Here is a 25,514-nt window from a genome sequence, read left to right as displayed (position 1 = left end):
ATGTGCATGCTTGAGAGAAGGACTGTGTAGTTACGTACGAACGATTTGCTCACACGAGTGTGGTTACTCAATGCCATGATGCACGCGTCAGAGAAAGAGGGGGGGGGGGAATATAGGAAGGCAGGGATGTTAACCGGTAAGGGGTATGGTTGGCTACCCTACGCAGCGAGGGCTCCACGAGAGGTTGCGGTCAATGATGACACCCAGAAGGCGATGCATCTTAATAAAGGACACAGCTTTGCTGTTGATTGAAAGGGGATGCAATGACATTTGTTTGCGCGTAAAGCCAGCCAATGCGCACTTTTAGGTAAACACACTGAAGCCTTATACTCGGAGATGAGACACCGTCATGGTGGCCTCTCGCTGGAGCCTGGCCCACAACTATGGGCGAGTCACCGTAGAAGCCCAGATGCAAATGTTTTCGGCGTACATTCAGACATGAACTGTCCGCGCTAAGTACTCCACAAGGCGTGGTTGAACAATACCCGGCTCAACACGCCACCCTTAGGCACGCCACGGCAGATGTAATGTTCCGAGGTTGGCCCGTCTTCTGTCTGCAGGAAAAAGCGCCTCTCAGTCAAATAGTCCCGAATCCATTGATACATGAGGCCACAAACTCCCACATCCTCAAGTGAGTGCAGTATGGACTCATGGGCGACGCTGTGGTATACTTTGACATCGAGAAAAAGCCTCACTGATGGGCGCTCGAAGCTTCTTTGTTCTTGAACCCGGGTAACGAGGTCAATAACGTTGTCGACGAACGAGCAACCTCGAAGAAAGCCCACCATGGCGTCCGGATAGATGTTGAATCGCTCAAGGTACCATTCCAAGCGAGCAAGAATCATTCTTTCCATCACTTCGCCGACGCAGCTCGAAAGCGCGATCGGACGATATGATGATAAATCAAAGCGGAGACTTTGGATCAAGCGACTCGATTTCTATTGTTTAAGAACGGTGCCGTTGTGACCAAGACTCATTGTAGTAGTTGAGCAGCTCACCCCGTGCGTCATGTCCAAGGTGGCATAGGGCCGCGTACGTGATGCCATCTGGTCCTGGTGACGAAGAACGCCTGCAGGTCACCAACGCTGCGTCGAGTTCTTCGAGTGAAAATGGCACATTAATTTCCCTAACACGTGCCTCAGGGACGTCATTCAGTGCTGCGTCAGTAGTGATGACCACGGAGCCAGCAACCCGCGGACAGAGCTTTTGAGCCATTTTAGGCTGCGAGTGGCATTGGTATAGGGCCAGAGTAGCAAAGGGCTTCCTTTGATGCGGACATGAAGGCCACTGAAAGACTGAGAAATCATATACAGGTGCATGATTCCCTGGAATCAGAGTCTGAAATGGCCATCGCTATCGAGCGATAAAGGTGGCGTGCTTCAATTTGTCGGCAAGCTTCTGAAATCGCGCTCGCTATCGAGTGGTAAAGGTGGCGTGCTTCAATTTGTCGGCAAGCATGTGGGGGGCATAATCCAGGCGTCCTTTCCTTTTTAATCATTTAGAATTAAACGACTAATTGCAACCGACACCAACAAACGTTCATGTTCCTTGAAAATGGTACCCAATTTGTAGCATAATTTAATGTAACGTTGCATATTATTCAGCCCTTCAAATTCATTCGTATGTTACAATTACAAAAGTAGGTGTATGTGTGTCATGGAATGTGAAACAGATAAATACATATGCGTTTAACTGCAAAAAACTTCTTTCTATATCAGAAGAGCGAAGAATTGAGTAGCAGCCCTTACCGCCTATGAGGCCCACCTGCACGCGCTTTAAGCTTTCAGGAGAGATAGAGAGAGATAAATATAAATTTATGATAAGATAAAAAAGCTCAAAGGCCGGACTTCCAAGAGAAGTGTGGCAATCTGCCAACTTTCCAGGTTCAAGTGATGGAGGTGTAGCTGCAGTAGGCTGACTGTAGGTAGGAGGTAACCATGTAATGTGTTCACTCCTTTAGACTGTCCAGCTGCCGCCAAATCTATGTACTCACAGCTGCGTCACTTGTCAAAACTTGTTTCGAGAGAAATGTAACTGGTTACATGCAATTGCCTACTGAAAAAGAAAGTAAATGGCTCGCAGTAAGCGCTACCGAATAAAAAGAAAGCTATCAGTCGGAAGCTCCTCTGGGAGTTGTCCAAGTATTCGTAGTCATTATCATTGTTATGAAACTTGATCAGGACAGTACAAAGGACAGCGAACTGGTGTGGACGGCAGCGCAATGTGCGTTTGTAACGCAAGCAAAGTAACTGCAGGTAGCGGCGCCGCTGATGACGTTACGACAATCATGAGCCATTATGGCTGTTTAAAGCCTTCTCCGTCCGTGTCGAACCAATATTAACCGCCACCTAAAGTACTGCGCTGGCTGCCCGTACCGATTAAACGTACTCTGGCACGACCGTGCAAACTGCATCTTGACAGCGATCTGCTAAAGGGTCAAGATGCAGTGTGTGCTGAGACCTTGGCGAGCGCTGTGTTCTCGCCGTTTGGTTCGCGTTGAAGTGACAGGCAGCACGATGGTGAAGTCGTTCGCTGCTACGGGCTCTATCTTGAAAGCACTCGTGTTACATGACGGACGGACGGACGGACGGACAGTTTTCTCGTTGGCTAAGCGTATGACCGCTTCGCATTTAAAAACGTAATCGTTAACTCACAAGATAACAGGGAAATTATTTAATTACAAGCAATTCGTTACGTGTCATTCGTTACGTTCAAGTCTGGACGTCATGTGTCAATTAACTCTTCAGCGACGGCACACATACCTAACCACAAGTGTATTTATTTTCTATTTAAATGTGCACAACTCATCGAGAATAAGCATAATCAGCAATCGGCAAAAAATACTTTCAGGCAACCTTTCCAGATATAGGGGGGTAAGCGCTGTGCACCAAACTGGAAGTGCGCTTCACCCCAATGAGAGTAAGCGCTGACTGCTAACAGGCGTGGTTTCTTTCAAACGACAAACTTTGTGGCCCGAAAAAAAAAAAAAAAAAACAAGAACAAAGTGACGTTGTTTCGCTTCATCTAGGTTTTGTTGAGGGTCAATAATTTTGCCTTTAGCAAATAATACACACGAGTGGGTAGTCATCGTTGTTCTGGTCCCTTGCTGTCATATCCTTTATCCAACTTCGTTCTTTCGCTGTGTAGCTCTAGTACATATAGAACACTGCGTTTATCTTGTGGTGACCCAAACGCGGCATCCTGAAGAAGATAATTATTTACGGTAAGCGTTGCACATGAGGCCTAACAGTATGCTGGGATAAATGTTCTATCACTTGAGTCATCTGTGGAGAAAAATACATTGCATGTCTTCTTATCTTCCGAATGTTCCTTTATGGTTCTCTTTTAGGTTACGAGTTTCTGACATCCTGATATTTTAACTATTGCAATATCCCTTGCACTAATTTACGTCCTGCCAGAAAGAACAGCAGCATTCGCACAGGGTTCGACTTCAACGTTGTCAGTACGATTATGAAATTTCCGCGCTGATTTGTTTTATAATGTCGACAAGGACGCAACAAACATTCGACCAGCGCTTCAGGCGTGGACCCTGACGTTCCTGGCTGTCGCACTCAGCTGGCTTTCGCACTGAGCATATCAGGCCTTCGTTTTCATTCAGTGCCGCCGCACACGACTTCATGCAACACACGCGTATCGCCAGCATATGATTCATAACCTACTATACGCTGTTGTAATTGGTTTTAATGAACAGTGCCTAATAAACAAACGGCACTCGTTCGTTTATTAGGCATCAAAAGCTGTCCCAATTAAGATAGAAGGCGTAACATCACTGGATCAGCCTCGCATAGAATGACAACCATCTTTCGGTATAACGAGATTGCCTTCATAAGCAACAGAAAAGATTTAGCGAAATTGAACTGCGGCCAACCGACAGCACCTCAATCTCTTCGGGGATTATTGGCGCTAAACGTTTATCTCTTATTGGCTTGCAGCCTTTCGCTGTAGTATGGCAGTACTCTTTCCACTTGCGTACTCCAGGTGGCCTCTTATGGCGTGAAGACCGTAATATAAATGGCTTCAGGTAGCTGCACAGTGGTAACACTCGAATGGTGCCGACAGCACGTTGCCAGAGAGGCTCGAGGCGCACACCGAGGGCAGATATATTGCCACTTGAAAGCGGCAGCACTGGATAACCCGACGGTTGAGACCAACAGAAGGTGACAGTGGATATTTTCCCCGCGCACGGATGGCTGTCCTCCCATGTCAGCGGCAGGAATTATACCGGAAGTAACTCTGGATTCCAAGGGAAGGAAAGCGTAGCAGAGGGCGGCAGAAAGTTAAGTGGGCGGATGAGATTAAGAAGTTTGCAGGGACAACATGACCACAATTAGTACATGACCGGGGTAGTTGGAGAAGTATGGGAGAGGCCTTTGCCCTGCAGTGGGCATAACCAGGCTGATGATGATGATGATGAACTCTGGCTCTTCAAATCTTGCGTAACCTGCGTAACGGTGATGGTATGATGGTGACGAAGAAGCGGTGCTGGTGGGACGACAACAGCGTGACGACAAGGTAATATTGATGCAGGAATGACCCGCCGTGGTTGCTAAGTGGCTATGGTGTTGGGCTGCTGACCACGAGGTCGCGGGATCTAATCCCGGCCACGGCGGCCGCATTTCGATGGGGGTGAAATGCGAAAACACCCGTGTACTTAGATTTAGGTGCACGTTAAACAACCCCAGGTAGTCAAAATTTCTGGAGTCCTCCACTACGACGTGCCTCATAATCAGAAAGTGGTTTTGGCAAGCAAAACCCCATAATTATTCTTGATGCAGGAATGATACGGATGTTAAGACGAAGACGGCATGACGATAGCGGTATAATGACGTCTCTATGACCATGATGGCGTGACAACAAAGACATCGCGATAATGGGAGGACGACCGTGGAATCACTCTGAGAAAATGACGACGATAGGTCTAGCAAAATAACGGCGTTTGAACTCCCTCCGTTAGCTCTCTTCTACCAGACAAATTAAAATATGACATTCTTTATTCTCATTGCCTTATATTATATGCCTGTCGGCCAAAACAATACACTCTACGGTGGTTTAAATAGGGGCCAGGCGCTGGAAACGAATCGAGTAACAAGCGATCTGGCGAAAGGCCTTAATAATAGGGCTGCATGCATGTTGAAAGAAAATATTCAGAAAGTTGTAAAACTCAGTTCTTGTGCAAGCCAGCTGTTATTCCTGTCCTTAGCGCGAAATCGCCGACTCTAACCAAGACGGAGTGCGAAAGTCGAACAAATGATCTTATTTTGCAACCCGTGTTGGCACCTTCGTTAGGCCTTACAGCGAAAACGACTGAGTCTCCTAGTAGGCACGTGGCATGAGCTGTTCCTACGCACGCCTGCTTGCACCAGCCTTCGATACTTCACACGAAAATGACCTGCCGTTTCTCGTCCTCATTTGTGCTCACAACTGCTCACGTTCCTAATGTGTGCGTGTGCGCGTGGGCTTTTTTTTTTATTCTTTTTTGCTTCTTCGAGTCGCGCGGACTTCTTGAGATTCAACACGAGTGCATTGCAGGCGCTTCTAACAGCTCTCAAATGAGGCAGCCAGACCGAAACGAGCACGTCGAAAAGCAGCGCTGTGTCTGGAAATTCTCGAGGAGATGAACGAGACAGATATAACACACGTGGCGCGAGGAAGCTTTCTGCTAATTAAGCAGAAGGGCACGGCTTGTCTGAGAAAGACATCGCTGAGGGAGCTTTTCGGTGGATGAAATTATCGTGGTGGCATAAATTGAGTTTTTTTATCAATGCACTTGAGAGGCACATGATACGCGCGCTAATATAATGTGTAGCGGATATGGCCACCCTTATTCGTGGATAATAAAGATAAGTGGAAGGATCGACTGCGCTATTTCTCTCGAAACGAGGCTCGACCAGCCTGGAAGGGCACGATTCTCTGCCAGCGAAAGAGCAGCTTGTGCTCGGATCTCTCGTGAAAAAAAAACATATATTTTTATGTGCATGTGGATTGGATCTCGGGACACACTGGTTAGCTTCGGTAAAAAGGATGCTCTCGTGCGTTGGCGATGGAGCCTGCGGTCATTTCACTCCGACCCGACCACCTCAATCACCGTGGCGCCACCTAATCCAGAACCTGCTAATTGGAATGCAATAGCTAAACCTCAGCAATGGCGCACATTACAACATGCACCTGTAAACATCGCACACTTACCGCAAGGCTTACCTATAGGGTGCGCGCAAGTGTTTATTCACAAAACCCACACTGTAGCCGAACTTGCGAAACACAGCTGGCAATGTTCCTTCACGACCTGCATGTTAATATTGACAGTAACCTTCAGACTGATGCCATATTCCTGGATTTTGCAAAAGCATTTGACACAGTTCCTCATAAACGTTTGCTGCTAAAATTGTCTCCGTTAAATTTACACCCCGACGTACTAAAGTGGATAGAAGCATTCTTGACTAACCGCTCTCAGTTTGTTTTTGTTAATAACCATTATCCTGGCAGACTCCCCGTAACATCAGGCGTCCCCCAGGGATCCACCTTAGGACCACTTCTTTCTTTAATTTACATTAACGATCTACCAACGCATGTATCATGTAACATTCGTATGTTTGCAGATTATTGTGTAATCTACCGCAAAGTTACCAGCACATCTGACCACACATTCATCCAGAACGATCTCAATAGTGTACAAGAATGGTGTAATCACTGGCTAATGAAACTAAATCCTAACAAATGTAAACTTGTGTCTTTCATTCGCTGCCGTAACCCCCTCACATTTAGCTATTCCATTGCTGATGTTCCAATAGAATCAGTCCAATCATTCAAATATCTCGGTGTCACCCTATATTGTGATCTGTCCTGGCGCTTGCACACTACTAACATCATCTCAGCATCTATTAGATCACTGGGATTTCTCAGGCGACATCTGCGTCATACTCCCCAACAAGTTAAAGCATTGGCCTATAAACCTTTTGTAAGATCGAAACTTGAGTATGCATCTCCCATCTGGAACCTGCACCAGATCTATATCATAAATGCACTTGAGGCTGTGTAAAATCGTGCTACTAGGTTTATTCAATCCTCATATTCGCACGATATAAGCATTTCATCCACGAAAGCGGAATCTGGCTTGGAAACGCTTTCTTTCCGTCGACAGGTTGCCACCCTCTCTCTCTTCTATTATTTTTTTTTTCAGCCCCCTAAACCATCCACCGTACATCACGCCCCCTTCATACATATCTCATCGCGCTGGTCATCCACCTCAAGTTGCACGCGCACGTACCCGGACCACCACTTTTCGAGCACCATTTTTTATTCGAGCATCAAGGGACTGGAACGGCCTGCCACACGCCATCGCAGCCGTCGCAAGCCCATCTACCTTTACTGAAGCTGTTGTCACCCACATCTCAAAATGAACGCCTGTTTCTAATGTTTATTTTACTAACAAACCCTTATGTAATACCCCTATAATGGGGTTTTTAAGGTAATAAAGTGAAGTGAAGTGAAGTGAAGAACTCTCTGAGGAGGCTCTTGTGAAATGACGTTACTGCAGACCAAACATACTAAGTCGGAGATCGACTAAACAAGAATAACACTGGGAGTGCTTTGCCCAGCAGTCAGTGCTGGCGTCAGCTAGACCTCGCACGATCTGCCATGGGACTGCTCTTCTACCTCTTGCTGGGATACTCATCAGCCTAATGAAACTTTTGCGGCTGCTTCTGTGGGTACTATGCATTGCAGTAATTATTAAAAAGCACCCCTGAAGCTTCCTCACATGTTCAGCCAAGAGGTGATCATGCCTTCTGCTTTCCGAAGTTGACGCTCAGTTTCAAAAAGATAACATTCTAATCGTGCAAAGGGTACGTATTTAGCCAATCAGCCTCATTTATTAACACCTCCATTGTAGAATAGTTTTATATAACGAGTGTAGCTAAGACTATTTTAAGAATCGAATTTATGGAAACTTATAGAAATTATTACAAATAAAACGAAAGTTTTAATTTCCTGTAAATAGAAACGTTAGCATACGTCAGTCATTCGCACGGTCCGTAAGTAAAAATAAACATAAAATAAATATATTTATCATTTATTTATTGGACAAATATTGTTATAACATATGTATTCTGCAAAACATGTATTTGCGTTTTAGGCGTCACTAGACTTGTATGATCCCTTGTTTTCCTTGTTGCGGTATTTGGTATCTCCATCCCTCGCTGACTAACTTTTTTGGTTGCTATCTTGTTTGCTCAACAGACTCCGATTTCTTTTCTACATTCACCTTTTCTATTTATTTCTTGAGAATGTAACGATGCTTACTGCAATACTGAATTGGTGAAAATCTCGGAGCCAGCAGTGTGATTATAACAAACCATTTATTCTTACCGTAGTTAACCACGGTCAGTAACCTCTCCTAATTATTCTGGATGAATTGCCCACTTTGTTGCTTTCGTCAAGGTGGCTATCGTCGCACAGTCCTTACCACTCACGTGACGATTCTCTGTTCTTTCCAGCACTTGCAATGCTCGTGAACGTCACATTCAGTTCCACACGAACTGCCGGCTCAAGTGTAGCGTGTAACTCGCTTAACCTCATTTCTCGCTGCGTGGATCCTTTATCAGATTACGTGTTGGAGTCCGTGAGACTCATAAGCGCTGACGTGCATAAAACTTCAGTTGCGTTAGGATCGCGTGGATGATTACGTCAATTCCGCCCTCTGGATTGCCATTATTTTTGCGGAACAAAACATTTAGCGCACTGTCATATTTGCCCTGCATTCATTGCATAATAATTTATGCAGAATATGTTCAAGCAGGTGTAGATAAACAAGAAAGAAAATTACGGAGGGATAGATGTTTAAGTTTCCCGAATTGAAAGAAAGATATCTTGTTGCAGATAACATAATTCCAGTCTTTGAGCTGGATTATTCAGAGGGGCGGCCTTTACTTGCGCAATTAATCGAAACGCTTAATCAAGCTATTTAAGAAAGCCTAAGTAATTTTTAATTAATTATTTCAAGGCGCGTATTACTAATCCGCCCCTTAATGACTTATTTGAGGGCGTATATTGCAATATACAAATTGTAGCCGGTGCGTATAAAAAATTTAAATTTAAGGTTGCCTTTATTTTTTTCATGCAACAGAATTGGGGAAAGGACCACCGAGGAAAACCTACAAAAGTGTAACTTGAGTGCGTCTGAGGCCGAAAATTAGAAAAAAAAAATGGCAAAGAAAAAAACGCAGTTAACAATGAAAGTCATAACATAATCGATATATACATACAAAATTACAAAAAGCTTAGGCTAGTATAAAAGGCGAGAATGACACCAGTTTGGTGTCATTTGGTGTCACCAGTTTGGATATATGCGCCATCAAACTCGCTCTGAAATGTGTTGTTGTAGCGCTTACTTTATTTATCGAAATAACCTTTTATGCTTTAAAGCACAAAAGAAACTGGAACACTCATGTATTTCGTCCCCCACTTTGGAAAATGGCATCTCGAAACTGGTGTCATCTCGCATATTCATTTCAAGTAGGCACGTCCTAGAAACTCACTTGCTACAATTCTAAAATTGCAATAACTGCCATAATATAACCAATTAGGAATTTAATTAGCGAATATTGTTCATTAGTGCAGTATGTGTTTTGATTCCGCGATCTAGTGATGTCCTCCCCTTCATTTATTCGAGTTCAAGGACGAGAATCATGTCATCTGCCACACGTGATTTTGAAATATTCTGCGAAACTTAAAAAAAAAAATCTACGGGGGGATAATTTTTGTGATTGAGGCACATAAAAGGCTTACATATTATGCTCTGGCCTTCTATTCTTCCGAGGAATATGGGTAAATATCAGGATAAAGAATGATGCGAGTTGATGTCATGGAGAACAACAAGAGACGCATGATCAAAAACGTGGCACAACTCCATAACCAAATAACAAGTTTGCGCAGTTTGAAGCGGCACTTATTTGGCGAAAACGCCGGGCCGCGCATTCGCAAAGCAACTGTTGCGAAGGACAGATATTCTTAAAAGTGAAGGTGTGCAATCATTTATTTCTACCCGTTTTAACATGGGAGACGGAAATTTGGAGGTTACGAAAAAGCTCGACAATGAATTAAGGACCGCGCAACGAGCGTTCGAATAAAAAAATAAAGCAGTCGCAGTTTCTTTGGAAACGCAAGGCATCGATTGCGATAGCAAATTATTAGACAGCTACACGGAGTAAGGATAGTATAGTTTTATTGACCGTAAGAACTTGTAAACATTCCCTTACTAAGTAAATTAACAAGCACGGTGTCGCCCGCGCATGAGCAAACATGAGCACATCTCACTCGATGACCACGGACACTCGTTGTGAAAACGCCAGGGTGAGGGACGCAGCAGCAGTAGCGCGCCAACTGACCTTTGTGCTGCCTGTCGCTTCAACGCGAACTCAGCGACGCGGACACAGCGCAGACGAAGCTGCATCGGCGCACTCTGTCCCCATCGCTTTGAGCACTGACCCTTTCAGGATAACGCCCGCGAGACCACGCTGGGTCGCGTTATACGGCGCAGCCGCCGGAGTAGAACGCCCGCACCCCCCTTGGTACTTCGCGCGCGACGGAAGACGGCGCGCTTCCTCTCCGCGTTCTTCCCATGCGCGTGCCAGATAAAGCCACCATCGTCGGCTCACCCTCCTCGGACGCTTTCTCTCTTACATACAGCATGAGGCGCACGGCCACGATGTTATATCGCACTTGGACTTCATACGGAACATCACGGCGACGACGACGGCGATGGCTGAAGTGCACCTGGAATGCCCATATAAATGCTGTCGCAGTAAAATGTTAGGCATAACGTTAACAGACAGGAAGACAGAGGTGCGGCTAGGAAGAAAACAGGGGCGGTCGACATTCTTAGAAACAAAGGTTACGGCGCTAAGCAGACGAGGACGAAGTGAGACACAAATTACATATACGGGCGCGAACTTCCAACTGCGCATTCACCAGAAACCACGCAATATTGTACACGAAAATGGCAGTAGCGATAAACTAACAGGGGTGATGGGAGCTAACAGTGCTCGTAGGCCAGTATTGAATTATCATGACAGATACCTATGAGCACGGGTGTGTTACAGGCGTAATCCGAGTATCCGACAAATAAGGCAGCTGCACCTTCTAATCTTAGTGGCGATTACAGGCTGTCATTTATGAATGGCATTTTAGAACGTGCAGAATGCGTCTGTTTCTGACTTCATGTTCTGTGTTGCAAAACAGCGTGTCTGCATTTCTTAAATGGCACATGTTTCGTATTTAACAAATGTTTGCGTAAACCGGTCAACGACCAGCAATAACGTAATAAGGTCGAATATAACGTATAATGTTATTTACATCTCAAAAGAGGTCAATGAGCTTTATAAACCAAAACGAAACAAATGAACGTGGCTCGTTTTAGCAGCGCCCTTCATCGTTTAATGCCAGAGAAAATAAAATGCGTTCTTGCGTCAACAGCATCTGTATTCTTAAGTTAGTTGGACCTTGCAGAGGAACGGTTATCGCAATACATATGTATGGAACGTTAAAAGGGGAATCTTCATATAGATGTGTCATGGGGATAAAGGAACCAAGAAAACCCAGAAATATGTTCTTGAGAAAATTTTATCGGGCAGCTTCTTCAGCCAATGTTATTTCCACTACATTTTAATCTTTTTTTCGACAATGCTTCCAATTGCAACAGCCCGTTGACTTACCCGTAATTATAGCGCAGAGGTGCGAAGTCTGCTACGCCGCTGGCTCAACAGAAAATGACTTATGAGAAATAAAGAATATTTTTGAATAAAAGCTTTCATCGTAGTTACATATGTATGTGCTTGTCAGGGTGCATTTGTTAAGCAGAAATGTAAACCAGGCCAGCTTGAAGCGTAGCGCAAAGGTAACACGGAACGAAAGGAAGACACATATACCGTGTGTTTTTTTTTTAGAGCACACAGAATTTTCAGAAGTCGCCTATGGCAGATCGCATAATTCCAATCACTGAGCCGGATTACTCAAAGACAGAGGCGAACATCACTTAAACGAGAAATGGAATGCATAATCAGCAAATTTAAAAATTCGCTTATAAGGTATTAAATTAATTACTTTATCGCACACATTGCAATTAGCGAATCGTAGCCGGGGAGCTAGCAAGGCATATCTACTTGGAACGAATTTTCACGATGACAGAAATTTCGAGATATTCATTCCCAGAGCGAGCGACTAAATACATGGGCGTGCCAGTTACTTTTGTGCTTCATTGAATAAAATGTTGGTTTGTTGAAAAAGAAATCTAAGCGGAGCAATATTGCATTTTTTTTCTCAAGTTTCACGCGTTATACTTTGATACACGTGCGATCGTGAGAATTTTTTCCAATGGCATATTCCTTCTATACTCACCGGCTGCAAATCCTAAATCCCAATATACGTACCGTGAGCTAAACAAATAAAAACGTAAGTATTGAACTTTTGTTCACTTGTCAATTATGCAATTTGATTTCTCGTGCGTGTAATCTCCGCCGCTCCCAGTGATCTAGCGCAAGAAGTACGTTTACATATCTGCCATAGAGCGATATTTAAAAAAAAAATCTCTATAGTCTTAACGTTTCGTATGCAGGTGCGTACGTACTCACATGTATGCATACATACAAACACATACATATGAAACTACGATGACAGTTTTTTATTCAAAAGTATTCTTTATTTCTCATAAATCATTTTCTGTTAAACCAGCGGCGTAGCAGACTTCGCACCGCTGCGCTATATTTACGGGTAAGTCATACGGGCTGTTGCAATTGGAAACTTTGTTTGCACACTTTCTACTTTGATCGAGTACATATATATACGGATGGCTCTTCCACTCAGATCAGCTCCACCAGCGCAGTGGTTATACCATCCCGTTCACTAAGCATCCAATACAAGATTTCTCACTTGACAACATCGACTAGTTCGGAGCTTGTTGCCCTCCGAGGTGCCGTTGATTATATTAATAACCAACCGGCTAATCGGTGGGCTATATTCTGCGATTCGAAGGCGGCCTTACAATGTCTTCTGGCATCTCTTCGTCGCGGGTCATGTGAACAACTCGTGTCGGAGATACGAGAAATGCACCATCACATGATCGCGAAAGGACACGACGTCGTGTTTCAGTGGCTGCCTGGTCATTGCGGTATCTCCGGTAACGACCTCGCTGACGAAGCTGCTAGAAAAGCTCACGAGGGAGCAACCCTTGTTTCAATACCTTTATCGCGGACCGACGCAGCCCAACACTTAGGCAAGCTAGCGCACTCTTTGACATTGGAGAAGTGGCACACACCTGAATTCATTCACTCAGCATCGCTTGCATTCCCTCGATCCCTCTATGCAACTGCGGCTGCTACCAGGTCTTCCGCGAAATGAGGAAACAGTGCTGTGCCGCTTACGTTTGGGCGTCGCATTCACAAATGCTTATGCATTTCTGATTGGAATGGCTGATAGCGCCGAGTGCAATGCCTGTGGTGTCGAGGAAACCATAGAACACCTACTGTGCTACTGCCCATCTTATGAAAATGAAAGACAAGACCTCTGCACAGCTCTCAATCAGCTAGATGGAAAGCCGTTCACCTTGAACAAGATCTTGGGATCATGGCCTCGCATATCACAGCTACAAAAGGCCACAAAAGCGCTGCTGCGATATTTGAAAGCGACACGATTGAGTCAGCGTCTGTGATCCGGACTGAGTGACCGACTGATATCTCCAGTGGACTTTCTCTCTCTTATTTTTCTTTTAATATTTCCGTCTCCCTTTCCCTTTCCCCCGTGTAGGGTAGCCAACCGGGCTCAGTCCTGGTTAACCTCCCTACCTTTCATTTATCATTTTCTCTCTCTCTCTCTCACATGTATGCATGCATGTATGTATGTATGTATGTATGTATGTATGTATGTATGTATGTATGTATGTATGTATGTATGTATGTGTGTGTGTGTGTGTGTGTGTGAGTGTGTGTATGCATGTATGTATGCATGCATGCATGTATGTATGTATGTACGTACGTACGTACGTACGTATGTATGTATGTATGTAGGTATGTATGTATGTATGTATGTATGTATGTATGTATGTATGTATGTATGTATGTATGTATGTATGTAGGTATGTATGTATGTATGTATGTGTGTATGTATGTATGTATGTATGTATGTATTAGGCTTAACTTGATGCCAACATTTATTTCCGTTTTCAGAAAAAAATTGAAACAAATCAATGCGCTATCTAGACAAGTGCTAAAATTCTTATATTTAAACTTAGGAACCACATTCCTGGACCTAACAAGCTGAGAGTTGTACAGCGATGCACATATGAAATTGCAAAAAACTTACGATGACAACTAAGTGCGTGGCGTTATGTTTTACTGGCAGTTGGACCAGAATATCCTAGAATTTCCGAGTCTCCGTGACTGGCGGGCGATCATTGCTAACAGGCAACCCGCTTTTCTCTTCGTCTTACCTTGTAAGTACGTTAAAAAAAAAGCACCATTTATGGGAGGAGTTGTTATCCAACCGGTCACCAAGCAACGAACGTAGGTCGGGCGGGTTGAGCGAGGTGACTGGGGACAACAACAAATGACGCTATGTTTGTGTTCCTCCATTCTTGTCTATGTGTACAGACGTTTGCTGCCCGAGCATCAAACGTGTTGCCACATCCTGCGGCCGTCTATGTCGCGGCGTCGCACGTGGCAGTGGCGACAGGTTCCCTTGTTTCGTAATGTGTTGCCCCTTTCTGCCTTGCTTCCCCACGCTTCCCTATGTAGGCTAATTTCGCCCCACGTGAGACCCTTGAGCTTGCACAGCCTGCCACGACGCCTGCGTGTTCATCACGGCTAATCTGAGCAGGAGAACGCTTGTTTTCGCGGCGGTGTTTTTCGTAGAGAAACGGCTTCCCGAACGCGCAAAAGGTTCGCGCACGTGCGCTGTCGCGTCATTATGCAAAATAGAAGTGAGGCGTGCAGACAGGACACAAGAGTAGAGAAGTGGACAACATAATGCATAATGCATATTGAATCCTTACCAACTAGCTCAGCTTTCTGTCGCTCTACGCTGTCGCGTCGTTTCGACATTCTTTTGCAACCACTCTGCGCCGTTGACTCGGCAGGTAACGGCTTCCAGCAAGGTTTCGGCCAAGGTGAGCACGATAAGAAAATTTAAGCCCTAGTGAACCGTGATTAGCACTCAATTGTATAGCGCGAAACAGGTCAGTGGAAGAAACACGCGACGTACGGAAAGGGCACCTGCTGGCAACTAATTTCATTTCGGTGTAATAAACACATTCTGGCGTTTTACGCACAGAAACCCCAAAGTGATTGCAAGGCACACCGCAGGCGAAGACTCCGGATTACTTTGACCATCCGCGATTCATTGGACACGCCCCCACTGGAGGGTACACGAACGTTTTTCCCATTTCTCAGCCTATCGAAATGTGGCACACGCGGTCGGGAAACGAACTCGCGACCTTGTGTTTAGCAGCGCGACTCCATCGTTCCTAATCCGCCCCGGCGGGTAATTATGTTTCGTTAAAGAACGCGCGTGCGTCATATTGATTGTTAGAGTGCTGATATGCTTGTTCGTTCGTTACCTCAGGTTTGTCTCTCGTGTATTCGATTTACCTGTTGCGTCGCAAGCGTTGACAGCGATGCGATAAGTAGCGCATCCCACCTTACTTTATTAAAGCTATGCTTCTTGATGATCCTTGTATAGATGCAGCAGCTCATTACCTTTTGTTTGTAAGTAAGAGGTGCTCAGCAGTGTTCCTGCATGCGACTGTGATTGCATGCTAACGTTTCCAAGTAAACAATATTTCTAAGCATTTTTCTTTCTGGCTTTCGGAGTTCACCCGGCATTTAAAACTGACAGCAACTTCTAGCGAGGACGTTCGTTCGGGTGGGAAAATTCTTACGGCTGCTACATTCCTCTCTTTCTGGTTAATCTTCAAATTACTTGAACGTGAACAACTTCAATAGCGGCGCGTATATGAAAGAAACGCCTCTTCAGCGATAACATTCAGTCATGAAAGATATTTTGAGACGAGATAACGGAAACTATAGACCTCTGTACACGAAGATTGTGTAAACCAAGGGATGTATGTATAGACAGACACCCACAGTTAGCCAAAGTGGATAGAGATAGAACAAATGTGGATGAAAGGCAGCGAAGTCAACCAGACGTACATGCCGTTTGCTACCCTATGCTGGGACAAGGAGGGATTACGCATCAAAAACAAAGAAAGGAGAACCAACACTGTGTGTGTTGCTTCATACGGAGGGTCACACCTAATCTACAATCACTCATTGAGCTCTGTCGACTTCAGGAATTGCCGTATAATGCACGCATCACTTTTCTCGCCTCGTGAAGCATGTGAATACGGACCAGTAATTTCGTCACCGTGAATGCAATTGATAGGTGCAGTGTACGAGACGATGATCAGTTGTCGTCAATGTGGGTATAGGTGCAGAGGAGATGTTCGATCGACTCCTCACAGCCGCCACTGTCGCAGCTAGGATGGTGTGTCACTTATGTCGTTGAGGAACGAATAGCCTTTGGTCATAGTCACACCACTATAGGTAACGTACCCACGCATATACAGGGTGTTCTTTGAGACAATACATATGTTTTATTAAAACGCCTGTAAGCGAAGCCAACGTCGCGTACTTCCAGACGAGTTCCTAGGTGAGGCGGACATTTATTGCCACTCATAACGTGAGCTCCAGAAGAGGGATTAATAAACATTCATTATGAGCTTTTGATGCGGAAGCGTCAAATGGCGCATTGAGCCAGAAAGTCGGCGTCTGTCGGCTGTAGCACCGAAACGGCAGGCGAATTCCCATTGGCTTCAACGTTACGTCACGAGCGTGCCTCGATAGAGCAAAGCGGGGGAAAGGGTAGACCTCCTTCAGTGATAACGCGCCAGGTGTTGCGTGAGGGGAGAGGGAATCGAAGCGACGCCACGTCACCTTCGCTCTCGCATTCGTAATTCGGTGTTATCTGCGCGTTCCTTGTCTGCGGAAACTCTCGCTTGCGTCCTAACTGCGCCTCGGTAAGGCCAAATCAAAACGCGCCAAGCATCTCAAGGCGCTGGCTGGCCCGCGGGAAGTTAATACCCCAAAGGTCCACTCAGATGCGTTCTATTGGACATTAATGCTGTCGCATTCACAACACATTAGAAATGCTTAGGCACCCTCAGGGTTTTTTTTAGGAGTTCCTCAGGGGCGGTTGTCTAAATGGCGAAATTGAAGGTAATCACCTTTTACTGCACCCTCATCTAAAAAATAAAAAAAAAAATAAACATTTAAGGTCACAACTAATTCGAGATATTTATAATCGAATTTCAACGGTAAATCCAGGCATATCAAAACCGAGCACCGCGGGAGCGCAGAAAAAGGCGGCCCCGCCATCACAAAGACCGAAACGCCCCGTGACGAGAAGCGTGAGGGAGTTTGAAAGCGACCCTCCAGGGCCGGTCGGGGTATATCTACTCATTCGACACGCTTCGCCCGGCAAGCGTGTACGGCTGCGTGTCGGGTCAGCATTCGCCGCGGCACGCTGTCAAACGTGGCCTGGCGCTTCTTTACGGGCAGTTGCCGTCTGATGCGCAGTGGCAGTATAGCTCAGTCTCGATATTGCCTCGATTTGGCCTTCGGAATCCGATCATGAAGATATGGTATCAAGTGCGATCTTCAAGGCTCTTTTTTTTCTTTAAATGGATGTACAGTTAAATTTGACTACCTGCAAAATTTGTCATTTAGACAACTGCCCCCAAGGCACTAATAAAGAAGTTACCGATTTTTTTTTTTTTTTTTTGCTAACTTGTCGTCTGACGCTCACGTCATCAGAGGCAAAGTATGTCCGCCTCACCTATAGGAACTGTTCTGCAGAAACGCGGGTTCGGTGCGCTCATTATTTATTTCTAAAAATTCTGTACGGTTTAACAAAAGACGATCCGTAGATATTGGACTGCCGTGAACATAACGGAGTACGAACCGACCTGCGGAAGCTACCACTCTAGAACACTTATCCCCGCCATTTACCGTGTTTTAAGGTGGTGTCGACGCCAACCTATTGAGTGATGTCGCGAAAGTGCGAAAGCACTTATTCTGTTATAACAAATTCCACATCAAGCTCATTTTTACTTGTTATCATCTTTACAAAAGCTTTTACACTCGGTTACAGTGGAAGAGGGGCGCTAGATACACTCTGCAAATACGCAAGGAACTTGACATAGAAGTGAAAGATCTACACAAATTCAGAGTCGGCGCATGACTTCCGAGAAGCGGGATTAGTTCCTGATGCTTTTGAAATTGTTCAATTCAAAGTAGAGCTCAGAAAGCATCACCAACGCGTCGGGGTATGCTAAATTCAGAAAAGCCGGCACTGAACGCGTTACACAAAGCAAGGCAGGAGAAAACTTTCTCCCTTTGGGGTTCTTTTCTTTTTCTTTACTGTATTCAACGTCCTTGTTCTTTTATATTTAATTAAGAATGCTTTTCTTTCTTTCTTCCTTTTTTTTTGTCGCTGCAGCTTCTATTCTTACGTCACTTTATAAGCGCACTGCAGCTTGTCACTCCACGTCTAGCAAGCACCAAAATCCACTTTATCTCTGGCTTTCACGAGAACCTAGTTAGGCTTAGGCTTCGTATGGGGCACATACACGGACGCAATATAGTCAGGCCAACTCCGGGAGCGCGCGATAAGCTTCCTAACTAGAACAACGCTCTCCTCGCATGACGCAAGAACTAGAGCTCGGCCACCCTGCGCACAGAAACACTTAACGCAGCCAGATATTATGTCACGCGCTCTTGTCCAATCTAGAGCCCTCTTCAAGTGTTCAGCTGCTGCACGTCATCGACGCGTCGAGGCTTCGACGCGTAGAACGGCTGGCTACGACATCGCTGTGCCACCGTCAAAATTAAGTGTAGCTCTTCCTCGGAGGACAGGAAAGTTGAAAGGCTCCGTACACATCCTCTTGCGTCATGCCTGTGGCTACAAAGAAGCAATTTTCTCCCGACACTAAACTGCAGCAGCGCTGGCAGCTAATCTTGTCACCACCACAGTGTCAAGCAAAAAAATAATAAACGAAAGGCAGGGAGGACCAGTGTCAAAACCAGCAATAAGCACGAGCACGTATGTATACGCAGAGCCTATTGTAAAGGGGTCACGTCGGCGGAGCTTCACCCAAAATTGAGTGCTTCGTCGAAGCACCGCTGTCCAGAGACTCTACGCACGACGGCGGACTAAGCTCGCCGAGCACCTCGGTGACAGCCCGCGTGCACAGAGCTTTAGGGGCCCACGAGGTTCCAAACCGCACCAGCCAAGAATATATTGATTACGGCCGGGTTATATTAAGCGGACACAGACGTAGGTCACATGTCTGCAGCGAGGTAACGTGAAGTGCTTCAGAACAAAAGTGCTCGTAGCCCGACTGCTATCGCCCGCAGAACACCTGCCCAGTTTGCCTGTGCTAACTAATCCGCGTCACGCTTGCACGTATAGCTTAAATTAGCTAGTCTACTCGAGTTGGAAGGTGCCCCCCGGTGACAGCAGTTGCGGTCAGTTGTGGCACAGTGGTAATACAATGCAATAATGCACATGTGTGTATAATAAGGCACTTTTCTTGCTTGCGAGACATTTGTTACTATTGATAGAGTAAATGCGGCTAAATCTTGCAGAGCACCACGTTAGCATGCTGCGGATATCTACGGATGGATTGGGGAACTTCAGCTTCGCTGGTGTTTATTTGGTGATATTGGTATGACTTCTTTCTGGGCCTTCGGGCAGGGATTGTCGGTTAGATGGGCCTAGTAAAAGGCACAATTTGAAGCTACAATGCTGGTGCGACAGGAAGGAGGATATATAAAACCGTAAAAAGATTTTGACACCGAAACGAAGAAAGGAAGAAAAAGAATGGCAGGAGACCGTGCCCAAAGCGGGCTGCTGCAGCTGTTCCCTCAAAAAGTGCGTCGCAGTAATGTCCTAGGGTATATAAACTTCTAACATGTGTTCCAGACGGCATTTCTTTGTGACTGAACGCCACTCACACTCTCGGTCACATGCAATGTGTTATTGCAAAATTTATTATGTGCAGACACTTCTCTGTCATCGAAAGATCAAAAGGGCATTCGTGTTTATTAAATAAAATCGTTACTTTGTGCTTATACCGTCACTCAGCCTTCATTTTGCATTTGGCACCACATGCTCTACCGTTTGATATGTCACAGATGTTTTACATATCAATAACTTGAATTGATGAAAACAGTGCATGTGGTTTTTAACGTAATTGTTTGGTACTTGCAGAAGGAGGAGGAAGAAGCAGGAATAAACGGAAACGGCCAGTTCTCAGACCGGCCTGCTACCCTGTTCTGGGGAAAGGGTGTAAGAGCAATAAAAGATAATAGAAAAGATGGTGCAAAAAAAAAACGGAAAAAAGAGCAAGAAAGAGCAAAAAAGAAAGGGCAAGAAGGAAAGGAGAATAAGGCACTACTTAAAGTCTGTCTCTAAGATCCACTCTCCGCTAGAAGCGGAACAACGCTTTCGAAGCTTTTTGTGCTGAGGAATGTCTCGGCAAGTGTCCCAGGACCCTTTCCTCCGATTAAAAGCGTTTGTCAAGACTATCTCATGCTCTTGAAAGTTCTTTCTTGGACGCATTGAAGCGGGGACACTCACAGAGAAGGTGTGCGGTTGTTCCCTCGCACCCACAGTTACCGCATGTAGAGCTGTTGGCCATTCCGATCCGAAATTAGTAAGCGTTCGTGAAGGCCATGCCAAGCCACAAGTGGCACAGAAGCGTCTACTCAGCCGTAGATAGTCCTGACGGAAGGCGTAGCCGTATATTCGGATCCATGTTGTGGAGACGAGCGTTGCTAAATTCCGTCGAGTTCCACTGTGAAAGTGTAAGTTCACGTGCTAGCGAACGAAGTCCTGTAGCTGCGTCAGTTCTGGATGACTGTACAGCTACACAGTGGATGCCATCATGAGCAGATCAGGTGTCCTCATCTGCACGATCGCTTCCGTAGATACCGCAACCACCCGGCATCCACTGATAGACCATGTTGTGCTTTTCTCTATTGCGTGGTGATGAAGAAGTCTTATGCCAGCGGCTTATGTTCATTCGGTTCATGACGGAATGGCAACATAATCCACTGGGGAGCGGCCTTGGGGTCGGAGAAGATTGGCCATGTCTTTGTCTGTTCTTCAGTTAAGAATTCTAGAGCAGCACTGAAAACGGCGAGTTCTGCAGCCCTCCAGGTGTAAAATTCGATGTCTTGAATTTTATGGTTATTCATTTCGTGGGAATAACCAGTGCCCTTGCTGAGCTTACTGTAGATGTGAAGACGTCCGCTGTGTGTACTTGCGAGTTCACTAAATACCCATGTAACATTTGGGTCCATCTTCAGAATTGCTTTATGTTAGAAGTGCCTTGGAAGTTTTCAGGGTAGCTATCACTTTTATTACCTAACGGTAATAAAAACGGCAAGCTCGAAGTAAAAAAAGATATTGCAGTTACGACGGAGTTATAAACCGCAGGAGTTGCAAGATATTGCACGCGTATGTCGGTCGAGTCACCTGCACGCTTACATAACTGTACATTTCTTTCTCTCTGTGGTTATGAAGCAGATCATAGTTGATTGCCAGAAAAGAAAACGGGAAAACTAGCCCGGGTGTTTCGCATACGCTTAAGAAGAGCGATATACGAACTGTCCTAGCGCCGCGTAGTTATGCGTACACTCACTCACACACCGGAACTCACTAGGCATTTTAAGTTTTAGGAAGGAAGTAATACGTCATGTGTTTGGGAGACACCATTTGCAAAACCAAGTTTTCTTTCAGCAAAGTTATGATTAAGCATTAAGCGAAGCAGTTTTAATATTCCTAAGCGCTGATACAACTAAGGGAAAACGCCAGTTCTCAGAAGTCCATTTGCAATGTCAACGCTGCGACAAAATCTTTGTCAAAACCATTTGTCCACGCACGTCACGTTTCGAAATTCATTCTGTTTTTGCACTCCGGATGGGGCCTCATATTGCTGGTGCAAAAGTGTATGAGCTCAGAATTTTCTGCCAACGTCCTTTCTTTATAAGGAAAGGAAGGGGAGGGGGTATATCTGCTTGCTAAACAGATATAAACGAGGGACATGGCTTCGCCGTCGTCACAAAAACTTCACTCAAGTTTTTTTTTTCTTTTTCGTTGGTTTCATAAATGGTAGGTACATTAGTGTAGAAATGCTTTCTGCCCTGAAGATTAATGAACTCGGCTCGTGATTTTAAGGAAAGTTTAAGCGCACTGGCCGCTATAGCTGTAACAAATATAGAGGAAACGGTGGGACTCATTATTAACTCCGGGTTTGGGTGCATGGTAAACTTTGCCGTAATCTTCTTCAGCAATATTGTAGAGGCACGGACAGCACAAAGAAGACGGGGATATAAGACTTGATTGTTAGACTTCTGTATCACAGGCAAACAAAAGACGCTTCGGATTCTCTTTATTGATTATACAATTGGGATCTTTAACAATAACCGCGAGGGCATAGATAGTGAACACACGCACGTGTTTCTAAGGGAGTAGGCGGGAACTAAATGGACAAATTCCTGGTGCGACTGTATTTAAGAAACGCATAAGAAAGGCTAATTCGAATGCAAACTACGACATCATGGTGTAAACATGGGGAAGGCGGGAGATGGAAATCCAAGACGATGAGCTAAACAAGAACATGGTGAAAACGGGAGCTAACATTCCGACAAGTGGATTTGCCTTTTTCAAGGCGGCTTGAAAAAGACAAGTCAACTTGTCGGAACGCTAGCTCCCGCTTTCACCATGTTCTCGTTTTGCTCATCGACAACGTGGTGACACATACGGCCACTGAATGCTACTGACGTGCTCATGTGCTTGTGCGAAAGCACGCTAAATGCGCAGCCTCGGGAATAAACGTGCACAAAAAACCGCTTATTTACATCAAACGCAATAGTACTGCCTTCTGGATGTTTGAATCGTAAAACTTCTGCAGCGAACATGAATACCAGAGAGAAACGACCCCTGAATATGGATTAGAGTAGAAATACCGTCTCATTTCTACAACAACCTTAAATATGAGGCTTGCAGTGAGTTTTTTTGCTAAAAGAAAAGTTTTCAGGCTAGTTGACGAACGCGTGTAATAACGGTCGCATTGAGACGTCCGGTCAATTAAAGAGGCTTTAAATGATTATAAAGTGGGTTGAGTATCAGAGAAATGAAACATTCGTGTGACAATCCCAACCTGAAACCAACTTGTGCATCTCAAATATTTAGGCGAACATGTCAGGAGATTATTATAGCAGACAATATGAGCTGTGCGAATTCGTATTGAAGTTTCTTTTCTGCTTTCATATCCGGCCATATATTGTGAATAGCATCGGGAAAACGCGATAGTTGCGTCACCCTTACCAGCTAATTACAGAAGGAAAAATATCAGAGTAGTTCGTTAATAATATTCTAATAAAAAACAATTCCGCAGACTATAGTAACCTAAGTCTCATGACAGTGAGAAAGTACTGGAGGTACGATGATGTTTTTTTCTCCTACTTGGTTTGACGCTGATTTAGAAAATTCGAATTGCCCTTAAATGTACAAATATTTCTTTTACTTGACATTGTTTAACGAAATGCTTTCCCTGTAGTACTAATTATTGATACCTTGTTAAACAATATTGATGATGATCGAGCGCAGCAGTTTCGGAAACCTGGTGTAAAGTGACACTAACATCGGGCCGTCAAGCTCGGCTTGGCGGTCACGTGGTACTAACAGGGTGGCGTGGGGTCTCCCCTGCGTCTTCTCTCGACCTATTAAAGTTATTTCACCCACTCGCTCACAGCTACTCTGTTTGCGTCAATTGTACACTCTGAGTCTTGTTATACGCAGGTTTCACTAAGTACGTGGAACGCATGAGGGAAAAAAGAATGTTCAAGTTAGTGTAACCTCCGGAGAACGAATGTGCTTGAGTGTTGGGGCTCCTCGGTACGGGAATCTTCTAGCTGCTGCGGCTGATACCCATTCGTTTCATTTCACACGAGGCCCACTAAATAAGCGGAACGAAACCTTCCACTTACTCATTGGAACGTACTTAGGTAGGGAAGGACGAGAAGGAGCGTGCAATGAGGGATGGCAAGCTCGTTGCGACATACGCGCGCACACAGAGCTTCAATTCACGTGCATTCTGCATCACGTGATATTAGCAATGCAGTCTCTTGCAGAAAGGAAGTCTCGAAGTTACTGCGTCTCGTTATACTTAAGGTATGCTAAATTCACAGCCAATATTTGCGCACATTAGCGGCCTTTTCTTTGTAATGAGTCATGAAATGAAGTTGCTCTCTGCGGCTTCGTGAATATTGGAACAAGCGAACAAGGCATATCTAAGCACGCACTGTTGTGTCTGATACTTGTGTCTTTTTTTTTATTTACAAGGCACAAGTATATAACCAGGCATTCGCATAGACATGCAAGTTGACGATTTCTAATATCTTTTGTAAGTGCCATACGTATAATGTGCGGATAGACTAATTGAAGTAGCTTTCTTTTAAAATACAAAAAGTAGTTATAAACGCAGTTTAAACTCTGCAGTGTCTTGCCGTCCAGCGCAGGTAGTTTGGCGACCTTCAGCGAAGGCATATCGGTAGAAACGAGTCTACAATAACGCGGCGATGTGCATGCGACATATCGTCCAGAAAATTTTAACGTTTTATTTTTTTTTTTTGCGCTGATGTTCAAAGCAGCTGAAATCTCGTTCAAGCTATTACGTTGCTGTACAAACGTTTTGTTTCAGTCGACTCTAACTAAAGGCGCCCGGTTGAAAAGATGCCAAGAGTTGTAGGCTCACTCAAACTATCGAAAATCTACGTCTGTATGCCTATCTCACCGTGGTATTATTAGCTCGCCCCGCGGGCTCAACTCGTCGACGTCAACGGTGTTTGACAGTTCTTGAACACTGCGTATGGAAACTCCTCGTCTAGCCAGCCTTCCGTTTCGTCAAAGCCAATAGCCAAGCCACGCCAATGGAGACGGCAGGGAAAAGTAGCGCGTTGCAATACAGCCAGAGGGGATTTCGCCACTGAAAGAAACAATTCAACGTCATTCAAATTTTAGACATTTTCCAAGCCAGAATTAGCCTTCCATTAAACTTCCCTGCCGCGATGCTCACTGGCGCGTTGCCAAGTCTACTTTGCTCGACGCCGACTTGAAAAGCCGCTTTTCGGGCCCGCTTCCTTCGAAGAAACGGCTGAGTTCAAAAAAAGGCGTTGGAAGGGCAACTTGTCTTTAACGCAAACGACGACCGTTTTCTCGGCGGGGGCCTATAATAAGCGGTTGCAGAATTGAGCTTTTCTGGTACTTGGAAGCGGAGAGAAAAAGCGATTAGGAAATTCGGAATGTCATCGCGTTTCGAGAGGGCTTAGCGGTGAGTGCGAGGAGACGTACGGCTTCTACGTGTAGTTGTCGTGTGGTTATCG

General features: G+C 45.1%; 1 protein-coding gene across 17 annotated transcripts in view; it reads right to left on the bottom strand.

The window, feature by feature from the left end:
- The window catches only part of LOC129384282 (uncharacterized), a 667,107-nt gene that overhangs the window by 314,882 nt on the left and 326,711 nt on the right, over window positions 1-25,514 (bottom strand). Inside the window, exon 3 of one of the 17 annotated variants that reach the window (XM_072290010.1) lies at window positions 6,220-6,304. The exons of the other annotated variants lie outside the window; for them this stretch is intronic. The gene's annotated coding sequence lies outside the window, so the exon portion shown is untranslated. The remainder of the gene's footprint in view (window positions 1-6,219; window positions 6,305-25,514) is intronic. 17 annotated transcript variants of the gene reach the window in all.

Source organism: Dermacentor andersoni, chromosome 8, assembly GCF_023375885.2.
Source record: "Dermacentor andersoni chromosome 8, qqDerAnde1_hic_scaffold, whole genome shotgun sequence".
NCBI lineage: Eukaryota > Metazoa > Arthropoda > Arachnida > Ixodida > Ixodidae > Dermacentor > Dermacentor andersoni.
The sequence above is the reverse complement of the archived record's forward strand: the minus strand, read 5'-3'. Positions and strand labels throughout refer to the sequence as shown.